The sequence below is a fragment of the Rhipicephalus sanguineus genome, chromosome 11, assembly GCF_013339695.2.
Source record: "Rhipicephalus sanguineus isolate Rsan-2018 chromosome 11, BIME_Rsan_1.4, whole genome shotgun sequence".
In the NCBI taxonomy this organism is placed as follows: domain Eukaryota; kingdom Metazoa; phylum Arthropoda; class Arachnida; order Ixodida; family Ixodidae; genus Rhipicephalus; species Rhipicephalus sanguineus.
This window is the reverse complement of record NC_051186.1, coordinates 6,488,360-6,508,226: the sequence shown is the minus strand read 5'-3', so window position 1 is coordinate 6,508,226 and position 19,867 is coordinate 6,488,360. Positions and strand designations below refer to the sequence as shown.

The 19,867-nt window shown below is 48.2% G+C and overlaps 1 long non-coding RNA gene across 2 annotated transcripts in view; it reads left to right on the top strand.

The window, feature by feature from the left end:
• Positions 1–201: 201 nt before the first annotated feature.
• The window catches only part of LOC119374267 (uncharacterized), a 42,135-nt gene continuing 22,469 nt past the window's right edge, over positions 202–19,867 (top strand). Inside the window, exons 1-2 of one of the 2 annotated variants that reach the window (XR_007414348.1) lie at positions 202–315; positions 13,834–14,026. This is a non-coding gene — a long non-coding RNA (uncharacterized LOC119374267). Of the gene's footprint in view, positions 316–2,944; positions 3,059–13,833; positions 14,027–19,867 lie in introns of those variants that run through there. The other variant, XR_007414347.1, reaches the window with a different exon arrangement.

The following is a 19,867-nucleotide window of genomic DNA, read 5'->3' as shown; positions in this document are numbered from 1 at the left end:
GTGTTGCCTTGCGGACGCTTAGTGGGCCCTTGGAGGGTTGCCGTTGGTGGCTACTTTGCGCCAAATTGGCTATTTTGTAACCCAATATGGCGACAAAAATTTCACGTTGACGCCATGGCTACTTCCTGGCTACTTTCAACTTGTGTTTTGGCGCACTGAGTAGTCATTGTTCGTATTATTTGCAGATCGAACACACTATATCCACAGATGTTCTGTCCTATCAGCCAATGCGCGAACGCGGGCTCCCCCATCAGCGATCTGGTGCACATGGAAGCACACCAACGCAACGGACGGCGCGCCTGCGTATACGAAATGGTGAAGTAATCTGCATGCCGGCAAACGAGTAACTAGCACGCTCTTCACGCTGCCCTTCATCTGCACTTATGTTACGCGCAAGTTTCTAATTCTGATGCGCAGTGCGTGTTCTCGTGTGAACATGACAAAAGCTGAGATCCCCGACAAAATAAAGCTGTATTGTTAACCCAGCGCCTCCACTATTTTTCAGTGCCTGGTCGAACGCTCTCCTCGGGCCGTCGAGCGCGCGCTCCGCGCCGCTCGCCGCTGCCATGTGGTGGCGCTGTGCAAGTAGACTACGTAGGGAGCCTATATGACCCATAGAGTTTCCTACAATACTTACTAGAGGGAACTCTGGCGCTAGTGTCTATGGGAGCTGCAACGCATGACGCTTCAGCCAGCATGGGAATGATGGGTAGTACACAAATTTGTCTAAACTTCGTACTTTCGGCTCCGTTTTGCTCCGCGTCGGCTGCGTCCGCTTTGACGCAAAACGAAGTTCAGCAAAAGTCAGCAGTTTCACTTCGCCACTTTAACTTCTTTAGGCTCAGCAATTCAAATCTGGTTACGGAAGTTTACAACGATCCATTCTTTTATACCAAAGAAAACCAAAACATAGCAATAAACAAAGCCACCAGTACGTTTCAAGCCGCAAGCAGGAAGACTAGGCAAATTTGTGTACTACCCACCATTCCCATGGTAGCTGAACGATCGCAGCGCCAGAGTCCCCTCTAGTTAATTTTAGGAAACTCTATGCTTCCGTGAACTCGCCTCCAAAAACTTGCGAGGAGCTTCAGCCCAAATGCTAAGCAGACAAAGCAAACGGTATGCAAACTTTATCCTGCGGAGCAGTAGTTGTCAACAGCGGTACTAAACGCGGGCCAAACCGGACTACTTTGCGTAGGACTACACATGCTGAAGGTTCACCACCGTAGCTTTTTCTTTATTACCGAGGCAAGAGGGATTGTGCACGAGCATGGTGTCTGATTTACCGTAGCCCTACCGCGGCGCTACGAACCGACACACGTTTGCGTGGCGACCAAAGTGACTCCGTCGTGCATGGCGCCAATGTTGCGAGTTAGTCCGCTTGCGTGCTCCTGCATATGCGACGTCTTTGATCCTACGCACTATGTTGAAACGGACGCATATAAAAAATACCAATATTGAGGCTGCGCGCTTGCGCTTTACGTTCGCCACAGAAGGCAACTAACGTCTTCAACAAGGAAAATAGTACTTGATTTGGTATGTTGGTAAGAGGAAGTAGCAGACTACGGCATATGCGCGCACGAAAGTCAGGTGGAGTCCAAGTGTTCTCTTGCCCCTCTCCTCTAGCGGCAACTGCGACAGCGATTGTTCGGTCGCGGCAATCTTTCATATACGCTGGCGTCACGCCAAGAACGCACTAGCGTCTGCCATTGTTCTTGTTCCGCCGCTCGCATATTTTTCCTGAAACACCTGTGTAGTGGCCGAGGGAGTGCATTCTTTGTCCTGGTCCTCACGTTCTGGAGATAACAGCCAACGAATTATTAGGACGTCGTATCACTTCCACGTCCCAACATGGCTTGTCTTTTGTTCTTCAGGAGATGCTATTGATCATCGGTAGATGCAGAAAATGCAAGATTATGAGTTCCCTGGGTAATGAAGACCTTGGTTCACGCAAGTCTGTCATGAAATGTGCAGAATATGGGTTATATTATCTTTTTAGCCAGCTATGTACGTTAGAGTGTGGAACGAAGAAGCAATAAGCGCAGTACGGCAGCGTTAAACAAATCTATTTATACAACCAGCGCTCTAGAGACAAAGAAAATTATAAATATTCAGGAGGAAGTGAAGCACACATAACTTCTTCGGGCATACGCTTTGTTTATGTCACGGTGAAGAAGCTGTGCTTTGTCATGAACGTCGGTAGCAGCTTGCTTTAATTCATTTTATTTTACTATTAACTGTTCCTAGTATTCTTCTCAAGAATAGCACTTGTTGCCTACCATTTACAATGGGCTTGACCAAGCTTTTAACGCGAGAGCGTTAAAGAGCTCGTTTCGCGGAAATTGCTGTGTCAGCGTCCTTGGTTGCGAGCGAAAAATCAGCGTTGTTCGTGACCGAAAAATCGAGAAAGATGCAAAGAAAATTAGTAATAAAACCCTTCGGTTCCGAGTGAGATTAGAAGACAGACCTTCTGCGTGGCAGGTAGGTGTTCTAGCACAGAGCCACATCGTTTCATGAAGCTCCTTGAGGCAAAAAACACTACATGAATGCCATATCGTGGGAGGGGTCTCCATAACGCATGTAATATTGCGTGGCAGAAGCGCAGCATCGCGCCAGACGTGGAAACATGTGAATTGCACAATGCTTGGGTGCTTTAAAGGCCCACCCAACACGAAGCACTCAGGCATTTTTAATCACAATCAGCAGCAAAGCATCAACAAACTGAGCAGCCGCGTAGTTGCTCGTGTTGCCTTGCGGACGCTTAGTGGGCCCTTGGAGGGTTGCCGTTGGTGGCTAGTTTGCGCCAAATTGGCTATTTTGTAACCCAATATGGCGACAAAAATTTCACGTTGACGCCATGGCTACTTCCTGGCTACTTTCAACTTGTGTTTTGGCGCACTGAGTAGTCATTGTTCGTATTATTTGCAGATCGAACACACTATATCCACAGATGTTCTGTCCTATCAGCCAATGCGCGAACGCGGGCTCCCCCATCAGCGATCTGGTGCACATGGAAGCACACCAACGCAACGGACGGCGCGCCTGCGTATACGAAATGGTGAAGTAATCTGCATGCCGGCAAACGAGTAACTAGCACGCTCTTCACGCTGCCCTTCATCTGCACTTATGTTACGCGCAAGTTTCTAATTCTGATGCGCAGTGCGTGTTCTCGTGTGAACATGACAAAAGCTGAGATCCCCGACAAAATAAAGCTGTATTGTTAACCCAGCGCCTCCACTATTTTTCAGTGCCTGGTCGAACGCTCTCCTCGGGCCGTCGAGCGCGCGCTCCGCGTCCGCTCGCCGCTGCCATGTGGTGGCGCTGTGCAAGTAGACTACGTAGGGAGCCTATATGACCCATAGAGTTTCCTACAATACTTACTAGAGGGAACTCTGGCGCTAGTGTCTATGGGAGCTGCAACGCATGACGCTTCAGCCAGCATGGGAATGATGGGTAGTACACAAATTTGTCTAAACTTCGTACTTTCGGCTCCGTTTTGCTCCGCGTCGGCTGCGTCCGCTTTGTCGAAAAACGAAGTTCAGCAAAAGTCAGCAGCTTCACTTCGCCACTTTAACTTCTTTAGGCTCAGCAATTCAAATCTGGTCACGAAGTTCACAACGATCCATTCTTTTATCCGAAAGAAAGCCAAAACATAGCAATAAACAAAGCCACAAGTACGTTTGAAGCCGCAAGCACGAAGACTAGGCAAATTTGTGTACTACCCATCATTCCCATGGTAGCTGAACGATTGCAGCGCCAGAGTCCCCTCTAGTTAATTTTAGGAAACTCTATGATATGACCGGCCGTTTTAGGGTGATGTCAGCCTTTGACCCACTACATGCCGCCAACGCACCGCCGCCGCCAAAACAGAATGTTGCCAGACGGCAACGCCGCGCTGTCACCCCATCTTGGTGCCCGCGCTGCGTCTACGCCCGGTTGCGTTTAGTTCTCGACAATAGGCAGTTTTAGAATAGCTTACGCAAAGCTTTGCGGTCGCCATTCACGCAACTGCGCATGCGTCGTACGCTAACCGCTTGCGGGCTTCCGTTAAGTGACGGAAATAGCGGGCCGCAAACGCTAACGCTAACTTAGCGTACGCTATTCTAAAACTGTCTAATATGGCGTCGAACGTTGCAGTAGCATGTTAAACGCTGCCGGTGAAGCCCTCGATGCTGCGTACTATTCTGCACTAACCACAACAGAAAGAGCGCGCGAATGTTCTGCTTCCCAGCGAGCCCTGGCCGACGACAACTCTGGCTGGCTCAAGTGAAGCGAGACGGCTGGGAGAGTGCGTCTCGTACTAGCTCTGTGAGTGCTGCGTATTTCGTTCAGTTTTAGGGGCGTAGCTCCTCTTAGTCTAACCTTGTCACGTCTCCGTTGTCCGGCGTAAACGGATCTCCCGTATGATGATATAGAAGGCGCTGTCTCATAGAAGTACATACAAACTGCAGTTCAGGGACGATATTCTAGATGGCGCTGTACACAATCTGTGTCGTCATCACCATTTCTCGACTCATTTCCTAGATCGCGTTGGTCCAATAGAATTGTGGGCAATATGGCTCTTGTGTGAATCGACACGCGCTGGAAGTGCCGCTGCTCTCCGATTGGCTGCTGCGCGGGCTGCGCGGGGAGCGAGCGCCTCTCTCATTCTCCTGGATTGTCGCCGTACGTGTCGGATCGTTGGCAGAGCATGGACGATGCGCAGCGGCGGGCGCTCGCTTGGCGGCAGCCAGGCGGATCCCGTGACGGTGCGCGCCAAGGACGCTGCTGCGAAACGGGCTCAACGAGAAGCGAATCCCGAGACCATGATTGCTTCAGGAGCTTCGCCCAAGCTCTTGATCATTCACCCGTGGATATGCTGTAATCTTTTTTTTTGCTGCAGCACACGTTATATGCGTTTCGCGTTGTTCGCGAACGCGTAGATAACGAAGTTGTCGTTGCTGCGTCCATGCATTGCGGTTAGGAAGCCTACAAACGGGACGCGTCCGCGCGTCCGTACGGAGTCGCTCGCTAATCTGAGCTGTTGCCTCCCTTGCGTGAGTTCGCGTCAGCGTAACCTCAGTATTATCTAACCATAGGGCCCCTTATGCCTTTGCCTAAGATGACAGGAAGCAGAAAGCATTCTCATTTCGCTCGTATATATTGATCCTTACCCCGGAAGCTCTCTGCACCTAACGTGCTTTTGCATTGCCTCCGCAATCATAGGCATTCCAAATTTTCTTTTCCACTCTCGTAGTTAAGCATTGCCTCCGAGATGGGCACGTTTCAGCAAGCGGCGATAACGTGTGATACGTCATCATGTGAGGTCATGTGATGAACTCATCATGAAACGTTATGATCACGTCACGATTTTCGGAGCTCTCTGACTTCATGATGACGTCACACGGTCGCCTCCTTGACGACATCTATTGACATTCAGGTCATGCGACTTTCGATGCGCCGTCGGATCGCACGCATTCACCTATCCAGCACGTGACCTCTGCCTGCCTTTATTCCGTTTTCTTGAATCATTTGTGTTGACACCGCCGTCGACAGTGTGTGGCGATATCATCATACGTGTTACGTCATAGTGATTCTCATGATGACATCATACTTTGGTGTCATACCATGGTATTGCTAATTGATGTATCGCTCGTGTTCACGCCGAAGCTGGACGCCAACGACGGTTCCATTCCGCGTTGGATTCATCTAAGGCTTTCGCCTGAAAAGGGGCCTTTGAATACACAGCAAGTCACTGCTAACCGTGCAGATCACGAATAAATCCATTCATGGCAACCCTTGTGGAGAGCAAGAGTGCTCGCTTAGCTGGAGGGAGCGGCGGCTGGCCCCAATATGGCGGCGCACGGAAAACTATGCGGAATTCGGTGGAAGCTGGCAACAGCGTGCCCCATTGCCCGCTGATTTTGGCGAAGTTTCTTGAAGGCACTTATTAGGATGCCTCCACCCTAAAAACGGCCGTTCATGTAGGCTCCATAAGACTACGGGAAGCTAGCGCTGAACGGCCGCGCGTATCACGAAGCTCACGAATTCGGGTTCGCGTACGAGTTTACGTGCATTTGTGCTTCTTCCAAGCTTTCGCAGGTACAGGGGGATGGAAAGAAACGCAAACGTAGCGGCGCGCTGTTCTTATCACGCTCTAACCGTGGTGGCAATAAAAAGGTGGCAATAAAAAGTACCAGTAGCAACGCGGCCTAGCGATCACCGCCATGTGCATGCAGCGCTGACATTAGGTCCCGAAGCTGAAGAATCGGAGCCCATGGACACCACATGCGCTGCCGGCGAAACAACGGACAATCATTATGTTCAGTGTCGCAATAAATGATTGCACGAGGCTGAGTAGGCTGCCCCATGCGACAAAAGCGTCCAGGTCGACAGCCATTCGGCCTCTTTACTTTGCTCACTACCGAAATGGAAGAGAAAAGAAAGATACCTGAGGAGCCAGATACTGAGGCTACAGCAATCCGTCGACAAATACAAAGGCGAGCTTAAGCAACTCTTAAGCAACTGAGAACAGGGGGCGCCATTTTTCACGCCTTTCACATTGGCTCAAGTTGAGAATCGGCACTACTACTTTATACTTGAACGACAGCTTCTGTTCACACACATCGATCATTGTTGCAGGAAGCGCGCGGCATATGTAGCTGTTTTTTTTGTTGTTTTTCGTACCACCTCGATTTAAGTGGTTTACGCTCTGAAATGGTGGAGTCACTTGGCATAGTTCCTCTTTTTCTGGCACCAGCTTTTGCTTTCTTCCTGTAGCAACCAATGTAATTCTCAAAAGCTTTACGAAGGAAACCGGCGATCACGTATACCTGTGGAAGCAGTGTAGTGACATTTCATGATATTTAGCGCATGAACTCCAGGCTTGTGTATAATGTGCTACACCAGTAGACGGTAGCTCGTATCGGGGAACTTGAAGCGCACAAGTTGAGTATTAGCTCCTGGCAAATGCTGCTTTCAAATTTCCACTTTCAGACAGTCAAAAACCGACTCTCAGTCAAACGAACGTAACGGTGACAAAACAAATTTCCGCGCATTACTCGCATGCGCTCTCTGGTATCGGGCTAGCAGACGACGCGCGAGCGTCTCGATCAAGTAGCCGCGAAGGACACATGCCTTCGAAATGGGCTGGTTGCCCAGGACGACAAGTGCTTCATGATTCCAGTTTATAAGTTTTCAATATACTTTAAACAACGCAAATACAGCCGAAAACTGAACCATATAGCAGCTTCGAATGCAGCCACGGCATTCGTTTCCGCGAGCGACGACGCGTGGGCGGGTCTACTACGGCGGCGGCGCCCGGCGGCTAAAAGCCGCACTAACGCCGACGGTCGGTTCCCATTGCGCTGCACTCCTTTGCCCAGGCACAGAAAAATAGAGAAGGCGCTGGTTAACCTGAGCCAGGTTTGACTATGTGAAGTTGGACTGACACTGTGATGTAGCCGCTAAACGAATTTGATATGCGGCTTCAACGAACAAATTGCTTCGACGTTTTAATATCCGCCCTGACTTGTTGGCTGGAATGTTCCAAAATGACTCTGTACCTGGCAAGAACTTTATCTATTCTACACGACTATATGCATGGCGCACTGAGTTTATAATAAATTATTCTTTTATTTGCAACTTACTTGTAGCTTGAAGACTAAGCAAGAGGGAAAAAACTGCGCGTTCTTATTTCTATGGCCTTCATTATTCAAAATAATATAATTGTTCAATACGCAAAGTTCTTCTCATAATACCGCTTCTGTTCAATTTGGCCACAATATCGGCTACTTTTATCTTGAGTTCTGGCTACTCTTCAAATCCTCTCAACGGCAACCCTGGGCGCTTCGCTGATTCGCAAAAGGAAGAATTATGGCGTAGTGGGCACTTGGAAACTGTACTTGCAGTAGGAATTCTAGGGTAGTTTGAAACGAAAAAAAAAAACCGCAAGGAAATGGCACAGACTCGTTTCCTTGCGACGCGGTTGAAGCATCCACCTAAAACCGAAGGCAAGCTAGGTATTGAGAAGGCGATGCGGACTGGTCCCGTATACGCTGAAGCGTCCGACTCGTGAAGGCGAAACTGAACCGTCCGCCAAGTTTTTAAACATCTCAGCGGCGATGTTGGAGGGGCAATAAGGCCAACGGACAGGTATTTGCGAAAGCATAAGAAAGGAGGCGTTTTTACGAATGCATGTTTCGCGAACTCCGCGTTACGATTTGCCAGCCACCTTCCAGTCACTGTGTTCTAAAAAGAGCCACCCAGCATAAAGTATATAATGGCATATATTGCTTGGGTGCAGTCGTGGTGAGGCGACTATATTTGGTGCCTCTCAGAAATCTACAATTCTAATCAAAATTAGAAACTGAAGGTTTCAACGGTCCCACCCTTTCTAGGTAATATCTGCATCAATATGCACGTCACGATAAGGAGGAGCGTACACATCCAGATCCTGGTGACTAAATCTGTCAAAATGTTCGTCATACAATGACGTCGCGCAATACCAGCTTTGGTGTATATGAAGCTGACGAAACGGCTGTGAATGCAGCATTAGAATGACATGAAAGTCATGGCGTACATGACATGCATGGTATGATTTTCATGTGGATACTTATCATTTATGTTCGTGATATAGTCACGTCGTGCAATACCAATATTGGTGTATGTCAAGCTAGCTAAACGGCCGAGAGCGCATCATGAGCGTCGTTGTAAATCATGGCGCATATGACATGCATGTCATAATTTTCATTTTAGCACCTGCAATTTATGTTCATTATACAGAAATGTCTCGCCATACCAGTTTTATTATATATCGATTTAATGAAAGGACCGCGAGCTCCTCGAGATAATGTCATGTATACCATGCCGTACATGACCTGCGTGTTATTATTTGCCCATTAGCACCTGTCACTTGTGTTCATCATGCACTACTGTCACGAAGCGCCAATTTTGGTATATATATCAAGTTAACGAAACGGCCGCAGAGGCACGAAGACCATGGCATGTAAATCATGCCGTTCATGACTTGCGTGTCATTATTTTCATGTTACGACCTCTCCCTTATGTTGGTCATACAGTCATGTTACGTCGTACCATGTTTGGCATATTTTCTATAAACGAAACCCCCACAAGAGCACGAAGTCTTAGGCGGATAGATAGATAGATAGATAGATAGATAGATAGATAGATAGATAGATAGATAGATAGATAGATAGATAGATAGATAGATAGATAGATAGATAGATAGATAGATAAAAAAAACTGGACCATCTCCCCGACAGGAACGCTGATGGGATGCGAAGCAGCAGCGTTGCGAACGGGTGGCGTCACGGGTTGAACGGCGCTAATGCGGGTGCTGCGGTGAGCGCTGGCAGATTCGTTTGAAGCGAAACACGGTGTAGCGTTTACTGGTGTAAACCTTTGTTTGAAACGCAGACACGGGAGGCAGCCGGCAGCTGCGGCGCTCCGGCGGGTGAGAGTGAGAGTGACGTACGCGCGCACCTGCGAGGGAAGCGTGCGAGGGGTGCGTGAAGTCAACGCCCAGCTGCGGCGTGACCTACTTGCACCGCTCCAACATCTGCGCCGAGGGAAGCGCGTTGCCTCGCGTTTGTGCGGACGGACAGCGTTACACAGACTAGTCAAAGAGCTGCTACGCATCTAATAGATAGATAGATAGATAGATAGATAGATAGATAGATAGATAGATAGATAGATAGATAGATAGATAGATAGATAGATAGATAGATAGATAGATAGATAGATAGATAGATAGATAGATAGATAGATAGATAGATAGATAGATAGATAGATAGATAGATAGATAGATAGATAGATACGCTGAAAGCAGCTTTCGATTTAAAAACGCCAGAACTCGCAGCAAAAATTGCAGCGAACCAAAGCGAATGCTGGAAATCACAGCGATAATTACAGCGAATGCTGGAAGAAGGAGGTTTCTAAATCCCGTTCTAAGGTCTCTTGGGGCAGCTAATGAAGTACACACGGAAGGTATTCACTACGCCAGAAATCATAATTTTTGAGAAGTAGAGAAGCGCCCACTATGCCATCCTTCATCTTTCTGCAGATCAGCGGGGTCCCCGCTGCACATCTGTGAGGCATTATGTGCACTTTGTTGATTGTGCAAGTGGCTCATGTCGATGAAGAATATAGTTGAGCACTTTGTAACGAGTGGGAAGCTTCAAGTCGCACACTCATTGCGCAACTTCGCATTGCGTGACGCCTGGTTATTTTACCCTTCTGTTACGCTATATTACATACGTTAACGCTATTCCGTGCTCGACATGACGCCTGTATAGGGTCCTTTTTGCAAAGGAGTTACCAGCACTAGAGCAGCTTCTATGGTAGCAATACTGCATTGCCGCGCTGAGGGCCCGGGTTCAAATATTTTTTATTCATTATTTTTTCCTATTTGGCGCAATAGCGATTGCGTGCAGCCGGCAGCAGCGGCGGCGGACAACTACAACTGTTCTTGTGATCTCATAAAAAAAAAGTAACAGTTTCGCCGCAAGGGTGGAGCAATGAATGCGATAGCAACAGATTGTAGTGTTATAGGAATTGAGGCTGGCAGCTAACTTGTTGTATCCGATCTTGTGTAACTACAAAGCGCTGGGGCAAGAAAATACGGCCGCTCCACAGAGAGATGCTCTTTCCCATAGGCGTATCTACCGGGGGGGGGCGGCAAGGGAAAGCTAGCCTCCCCCCCTGAGAAATGTTAGAGGGGCGGAGCCCCCCCCTCCCCCCCCTTTTGACAGTGGTCATTGTCGGCTGCAGACTGGGAAACTAACAAGCCAGGCAAAATTTTACTTGAACACAACAGCGCAAATATGTTATAAAATTTGTCCTCCGATTCAGTTGTGACGACTGTCCTCCCTATGTCATGACCACGAACTGTACGCTCCCTGCGGTACGGGCAGCCTATTCTACACTTTCGCGTTTTGCATTCGAGCATTGCAGAGGAGGATATCGCTGAGCTGGGGCTCTATAACATTACAGCGATCTGTCATGGTGTTATTTTGTTCTGTCTGGCCTGAAATGTACGTAATCGGCAACGCAAATACGGGCGGGAACCAGTGAACGTCTTATAGCCCGATCAAACGCTCTCTTTTTTCAGAAAATTGAGTTTCTTTGAAAACGATTAGCATCGCCACTGCTCCATATCCAAGCTGACTTGAGTTGATGAATGTGCAGATGTGTCGTGTATTTTAGTTTTGCCTAGCCAGGAGAGCTGAAAAAGTTTTTAGTCTCCGATTAACCTGCTCAGACAGAAATGTTTGAGCAGTGACAGCGCAAATTTCGCTGTCGCGGGTCAAGCGTTAACATTTCCTAAGTTTAGTATTACTGTTCCTGGCCAATACAGACTATGGATCGCCTGTGCATCATACTGGGAGAGAGCTCTTAAACGTACGCGGCCGACTCCTCAAGTTGTTGTTGTCATGACCTGTAAATTGTTTTTGTCGTACGCTATTACCCTGCTATTTCGATAGATACCAAGTAAGGGACTCGACAACTAGAGTGCCCAGACGCAGGCGGCAGATAGATAGATAGATAGATAGATAGATAGATAGATAGACAGACAGACAGACAGACAGACAGACAGACAGACAGATAGATAGATAGACAGATAGATAGATAGATAGATAGATAGATAGATAGATAGATAGATAGATAGATAGATAGATAGATAGATAGATAGATAGATAGATAGATAGATTACACCTAAAATATTACACCATCTCCCGCTAAAGGGAACCATGTGTGGATGCGAAGCAGCGGGGAGATGGTTCGCTTGAGCGGGAGATGGTTTAATTTTTTTAAGAGCTCGCTCGCCAGGTTCTTAAGCTGCTGAGAAGTCCCGCGCCGTAAGCTGCATCTATTCATTCAAAGAGTCGTGGAACGCGAAGAGGAACGCTATGCGCGTCGTGTCTTCCCTCCAGCCTGGCCGTTAATTCTCAAGGGGTGAGCGGTGAACGCGGTCGAGAGGCGTGCGATAGGGGGGGGAGCGTAGGAGAGCAGAGAGAGTGGGAGGGGACGCGTATGCGGTGGCGCTCATCGCTGCGTTCCGCAGGAGAGAATGAGGCGCGCGAGAGGGGGAAGCGTAGGAGAGTCGAGGAGAAAGAGTAGGCGCATGCGCAGTGGAGCGTGGACGCCACCGCTGGAAACACCCTCGAGCAAAAGCTGCTTCGCATCTAAAACACGAAATGATTATGAAGCACGCTGTAGTGGAGAGCTCCGGAAAATTCTCCATCTGCTGTTCTTAACGTGCACCTAAATCTAAGTACACAAACCTCTAGCATAGAGCCTCTATCGAAGTGCGGCCGCCGCGGCCACGTTTCGCTCCCGCGACCTTCAGGCCGGCCGTCGAGCACAATAACCACTACACCACCGTGGCGGGTGACAGAAATAAACGGTCATTTTGCCTTTGCTTCCCTAAGATATGCTTTCCGTTTACAACAAACGAATGACGAAAGAAGCTGACGCAGGCAAGCGTTTGTCTGGGTCCCCTCGCTTCGTGTGTCGTTTATTAACGTGGTACCATTAACAAGCTGCTTTCGCAGCAATTTCGGTGTTGGGGTAACGTCGTTGGTTCTGGGGAAACAAAAGGCGCAGTCCGTGAGCCAAAAATCGCGATTGATGCAAATAGTAGCAATCGGGTTACGGGTCGGAATCGAACCCAGGCCTTCTGCCTACCAGTCAAGTGTAATACCATTGAACAATTCCAGTGCTTGAAAGTACTTCGGCTGAAAAAAAAAAAAAAACAGTTGGGGCGTAACTTATCCCGAGGAGTCGCGTTCAAAAATGGAACATTGCGTGCCAGAAGCGTATACAGTTGCCCCAGGTGTAACAACATATGAATTGCGAAACAAATGGGCGATTTTTAAGGACCTACACATTACAAATCGCTAAGGCCTAATTGATTATCGTCATCAACCAGAGAATCAACAAAATATTTGGCTTCTCAGATGTGCGTATTTCCTTCCAGTGGGTGCATCGCCATGTGACTAAATGATGAAATCTAGCTTAGTGGGCACTTTGGGACTGTACTGTAGGTTACTGAGGAAAAACCATCTAACCAACTCGAGCACAGTTGAAAACGGCCCGTGTTACGCGCACTGATGTTCCTTTGTTTGCGGCGCGGTTGAAGTGTCCACCAAGAAGCGAAGCGTGGCAAGCAAACGGAAAGACAATATGAACAAGGCCCTATCACGGTACTGCGTTCCACTTTTCAAAGCGAAACCTCAGAGCCCTGGAAGTCGTTCTTGTGTTTCGCGCTTTTATCGCCTTGTGGAATAGAATACCAACTTGCCCAAAAGTCACGTTCCTAACAAGCTTCTGCGTTGACCTTTAGGTGCCTGATTCGTGAGAAAAATATTTGCTTGCTCTGGTCATAAATCTCTGTGCTTTGATCTGTGCGTAAAACATTTAAGTCAACATACCAATGAAGTCGTTGCTTCTACAGTGGCTATTTAATGAGGAACAATAACTGGATGGTGACAGATGCAGTGCAAAAGTGCGTCCTTTGAACTTGGACGTTCACATGGCATGTCTGTTTTTTTTCCTGATGAACAAGCAGCAATCTCTCTTTTCGCAATTCCTTCGCAATCTATGAGACATTTAGAGGAGCCTGCTTTCGCGTTCTTTTATCAAGGAAGGCTGTGAAAACGCTTTGCCTTCAATGAGCTCGATTCAGTTTAACATCTTCATTCTTAAGATCTGGGTGGTTTGTGCACAATCTAAAGTAGTTTCCGCGTAAATAGCAACCATACAATATTTTACATACAAGGAAGTGTGCACATTTACATTGTTTGGAACAAGAGTGACTTTCTCTCATTGCAGATTTATATCGCTCGCTTCAGTAGGCAAAATGAATCAGAAATCCAAAAAGGTCATTTTCTCATTGGTGCGAATATTCAACCACGTGCTGACAATTATAGAAGCCGCAGGAATTACAACGATGGAAGTACGCGCTACGAAGACACTCAATGGAAATAACGAGGTTGGCGGCACAACTATCTACGACATGGTCAAGGTAAGGGGTCTTTATTTTAAATCATCATTCTTTTCGATTATACAAATAAAAAACACCATATTCCGAGTCTGTGAAGGGTGCCTCTAACAGGTGAACTGAGCCTCTGGCTAGCTTCTCTTCGCCGAAGGTCCACATGCCTCTTTGCTGTGCCCTTTATTGTTCCCGATATTCCGCAGAGAACACCTCGTTGCGGCGTACGGAAATGTGTTGCTGACTTGTGAAACATCCAGTTGTCGTTGGTGAATACCTCAGATTTTCCGAGCCACTCTCTTCTTCTACACTCACTTTTTCACAAACTAGAATTCCTCGAATGTTGTTGTTGTGGCCCGGAACGCGCTTTCGAAAAAGCGGGGAGCCGTTGACCTTAACACACAGATAGTTTGTTTCGTGCGCTTGGCGAAGCTTCATTGTATTTTAGCTTCGAAGTTCTACACAGAGATGACACAGAGTTGTACACAGAGATCTGGAAGCAACCGTTGACGTAAAAGTGACCCTCGCCAGCCTCTGAAAATACAAAAAAAAAAACTTGGAGCATCTCCCCGTAGGGAACCCCGATGGGCTGATTGATTAGTGGGGTTTTTTTGGCGCAAGGGCCATGGGGTGGCCAAAGAGCGCCATGTTTTTTATGTGGTGTTAGCGATGACCAGTGATACGATGATAGGGTGTATTGTGGCTGTATAGAGGCCTAAAATCATGCGCTATAAAGAAGCGTAAAAATGTGTATACAGTCTAAAATTATGGCAGTGACAAGTGGTGTGATCTATGGTTGTGGGATAAATGACGAGTGATCATGGTATTTACAAGTGAAAAACGGGATAAGAGCACGAGTGCCTCCTCAAGGCCTTTGATCCCAAAGGCCGGGAGGCAGGTGCTTCCTTTGATGGAAACCGTAGCAGCAGCCTCAATCATGAGGCCGCGCTACGGAACGCCTGGAAAAATAACGTTGAAATTATGTACACTTTTTAAAAATTCAAAGAGGGACTGATATTTAAAGAGGGGTTCTCTGCCAATGAACATAGCAGGATGAAGAGGGTACTGCAGGTATACAGATGAAAAATGCTTTTTTCTGAGAGCGTCTAGTTCCCTGCATTGCAGTAAGGTGTGGAGTACAGTGAGGGCTGCGAAGTGAGGGCTGCCCGATGGGCTGCGAAGCAGCAGCGGTGCGCACGGCGTTGACCCGGTTGAAACGGGCGTCGACGCGGGTGCTGGAAGAACGGTTTGAAGCGAAACTCGGTGTAGCGTTTACTCGAGTAAACGTTTGTTTGAAACGCAAAGACACGGGAGGCGGGTTGGGTTTCGTGTATGTTTCATTAAAGCGTTTGGCAAGACTTCGTAGTCGTTGTTTCTTCAGAGTCGAGACACGGGCGCTGGACCGGAGCAGGCGTGCGTTTCGCCTTGACTACCATGGGTGAAGCGAGAGAGAAGTGACACGTTCAGAGGTGTTGCGAGCGGGCGGAGCAGCCGGCAGCTGCGGGCGCTACGGCGAGCATGCTGCGGGTGAGGGAGAGAGTGACGTCAGCGCGCACCTACGAGGGAACGGTGCGAGGGGAGCGTGACGTCAACGCAAAGCTGTGGCGTGACCTACTTGGCAACGCTCCAACACCTACGGCGAGGGGAACGCGTTGCGGCGCATTCGTACGGACGCACGTAACGTACGGCGTTACGCACGTGAGTCAAAGAGCTGCTTCGCAATTTAAAAACGATTGCAATATTCTCTCTTGGCGTTTCTGGTCTTTCTGGCGCGCTTCGTGATGCAGAACAATGATTCCCATGTCGTCTGTATAGCACATATTCTCGATCGGTCCGTATACGAGAAATATAAGATGTGAATTGTCTCCTGCCCTACTTTGCCATGCAGCCGCCCATCCGTTCTTCTTTGCCTCGCATGGCTATCGTGCGCAATCAACTGATTTCACTTTATTTTCTGTTTTTGCGACTGCGCAAACGGAGATAACAGCGTGTAGCCGAGAAGCGCGAAATCTTGATAAGGTGAGCGCTTACTGCTGACATGGTACATGTGCTTTTATGAAATATGTGGCGACGAGGAGATGTCGCCTCTGTAGGATGGGTAGCGAAGGCGAGGAGGAAACCACTCCCTCGTCTTTGAACGCGACGTGGTGAGGGGCCCTTTAAGAACTACCCTACATTCGTTCTCGCTAAACTGGTTTTGTTTCATACGGGGCATTGAAGCAATGTATGTGCGGCATTAGCGCTCAGACGCTTGCGGTACCAGTGAGCAAGCACCAAGGACCGCTCAGTAGGGGATCAAACATGGGAGAGCGTGCCCGCTCGGTCATCGACCACACGCTTGTGCGTGTTGAACATGACTGTTCGCATAATCTAATCGCCCTATTGATTTTCCGAATTGCATAAATCAGTGCGAGAAAAAAAACAGGAAAAACACAATAAACGTCTGCAAGGAACGCAACGGTGTTTTGCTTTCACGCTGACCTACAGTCTATATAACATTCTTTAGTGGTGGCATGACACGGTAAGGCAGGGCCGCGCGGCCCCAGATTATCCAATGGGCACTGTTCTGCGCCCCCAGTTGATCCTTTTCACGCCCCACCACGGTGGTCTAGTGGTTAAGGCACTCGATTGCCGACCCGACGGCGGCGGGATCGAACCTCGGACGCGGCGGCTGCATTTTCTATGGAGGCGAAAGTGTTTGGGGCCCGTGTACTTAGATTTAGGTGCACGCTAAAGAACCCCAGGTGGTCGAAATTTCCGCAGCCCTCCACTACGGCATCTCGCATAATCATATCGTGGTTTTGGGACGTTAAACCCTAGATATTATTTATTATTTTCGCGCCGGTCTGTTCCTGCTGCCAGTTGCTGCCGTTGCCAGCGTTCGTCCTCCTGTGTTTCTTCCGCTTCCCGATGAAGTGGATGCGCTTGAAAGATGAGGACGAAGAAGAGACGGGACGCACATCCACTTCATCGACATGCAGAACCAACTGGCCCAACTAAGTGCACCGACAATCTTCCGCTTCGTCGCGTATCTGCGCTTTTGATTCCTTCTTTAAATACATGTACCAAGTAGCCCGGCTTTCACCGCTTGTTCACGTTTACTGACGTCAAGGGCTTGTACGCATATATTCGCTGGTGTACGAACTATTCATACGGTATTGTCACAGTCACGTTTAGACCAACTTTACAGGACGCAGAGTTATGCGCATGGTTTGCAATTCACGAGCCTCACGTTAGAATATGTTCAATGTTAAGCTCGTTCGCTTCGCGGATTCTCCACGTACCAAGAAAGCGCTGCTGCCGTTTGCCACGCCCCTTAAGATGCTGTCAACATGGGTATTGTGCAGCAGAACATGCAGTGTACGCTCTATGAATTCTGTCCGCACCTCACGCTTGCTTGGGCCAATCTACAGTGTACCTCAAAATTCTCACTTCGAAGTACGCCGACTTTCTGTGGATGCTTTCTATAGGGAGCTTGTTGTTACTATGGCCAAACGTTTCTTATAGAGAGCTAAACTCCGGAGCAAAAACACGGAGGGGAACACTCCAAAATATTTAAATGCAGGCCTGGGTTGGTGTTGTGAATATAATCGGTGTCACAAAGCCTCAAGAAGGTTGGCGGTAGACATGGTGATGCTCCTATCTTTTCAGCCTTGGATAGTGAGCTGATGTCGCGGTGGTAAGCTATGCGTAGCTACTGGTTGCTGCGCGCTACTCAAACACAAAAATTAGAAAAAAAAAAGAGAACACCCATTATCAAAGCAAAGGCGCTTGTCTTTTTTTCGTGCGTGAGCTCTATTTGGATTTTAGTGGTATTTTCAGGCGAAAATCTTAAATGTCTAAGTTTCAAGTGCATGTAAGGTACAGTAAAGTAGCTACAGAAAATGTGGTACCAAAAAAAAGTTAGCTTGCGAGATGCGCATGTATTTCGCCAACATCGTCGTAGTGGCGACGAGTGTGTAAAAATCACGCGAGTGCGCGACCTGCGCACCTTTCTCCACTTCCTCTTCGTTGTGTATGCGTGAGCCAAAAAAAACCATTTAATGCACTGCTGAGTGAACAGCTGCGTGCGCTGTTCTTCCAGTTCATCTTTGCGCTGTTCGCTCGAGAAGCAGCGCAGTAGGGCCGTAAAGAAGGCTGAGACGCGTGATCCACACCGGTCCTGCGGCAATGGTGCCCCCAAGCATGCACAGTATCAGCGCTTCATTCCACATCGCCATGGGTCCAACTAGTCTTTCGATTCCCGATACTTAAAAAGTTCATCGCTACGTTATTGCGAACCGCTTGGAGGACGACGACATAACTGTACAGACAGAAGCGCAAGCTGTCAACTAAATTATTCTTTGGACAAATAATGCATTTATACGTATGCATTTATGACGTATCTTGAATCGCTTCTGGATAGATACATCTCTAATCACGGACACCACACCACACCACATGTGCTAGTGTACTCACTATAACAACAGCCTTTCGTAGATTTAAACAGAACAAAAAAAGAAAAAAAAAAACCGCATAATTTTCAAACCCACCCACGCCCAGGAAGCACGCACCTATCGCCTAGCTCTGCATGATGACGTTAAATATATAATTTCTCATGACAGCCAGCGGAAACGGAACATGAACGAGAAAAAGAGACGACGACACAGGCTACCGGGAAATTTAGCAAGATGCGAATGAAAAGAACATCGGGTTTGAGTGAGAATCGAACCCAGGTCGTCTGCGTGGCAAGCAGGTGTTCTACCACAGCGCCACGCTATTTTTTTTTTCTTTAATTCATGGAAATATGACCCGTTATTGCTGTGAACCACACACTGCATACTTCGTCACATTAGAATTACCTTAACATTCAGAACACCCACATTGTTGCCTACAGTAAGAGGCTGTTCAAAAGTCAGGCAAACACACACAAGCGTCCAGAAGTGCAAGCCACTCCGGAACGGGCTCAAAACTAAAAACTGCTGTCGAAAAAAATCGTACATGAACGTCATCTAGTGGAAGGCGTATCCTTAACGCATGTATTATCGCGTGGCAGAAGCGTAGAATCACGCCAAGTGTGCAAACATGTGAATTGCGCAACGAGTGGGTGTTTCAAAAGCCCACCCATTACAAATCAATCAGACATATTTAATCATCATCAGCAAAAGCGCCAACAAAGTCAACAGCTTCGTAGGCTCACGTGTTGCCTTACGGACGCGTAGTGGGCCGTTCGCTGATACGCAAAACCAAAAATTACGGCGTAGTGGGCACTTCACAACTCTACTTGCACTAAACATTCCATGATATATTGAAACGGCCAATATTACGCGCACAGTCGTTCGTTTCCTTACGGCACTGTTGAGGCCTGCCCCGAGAACGAAGGCAGGCTAGCAATTAAGAACGAGATGCACGCGGGCCCGGTTACGCTATCGCGTTCTACTCTTAAAGGCGATGCTCCAGCGTCCTCCGAGTTTTGCCCCATTCGTGAGCAGCTGTCGAATTCGCCTTCAGCGCAGGCCGTCGCAGACACGCGACGTCGACGTGATCGTCAGAAGACAGTGTGACCGATGCTGCGTTTGGTCGGTTGAGCTAGCGTTCCTCTTCAGTGTGACGCACGCTTGTTGTTAGAACTGAGCGTTTGCGCTATCGTCTTGCGTAGAAGCGGCGCTGGTATTCAACTGCGAGGAAATGTCAATGTTGTCGCTATGCACAAACCTATCTACGTGCACGCTTATGCTCTGGTGCAATTTATCTAACCATTATTGCAGCTGTTGCACCTGTGAGCACTCTGCGGAGCATCGAAATGTTCAGTGTTCAAAACGGTGATGTGCTCTACGTGCGGTAGCGGGTGCATTCCAAAATAATTTTGGTCACTGGTGCTTTCCTAACGTG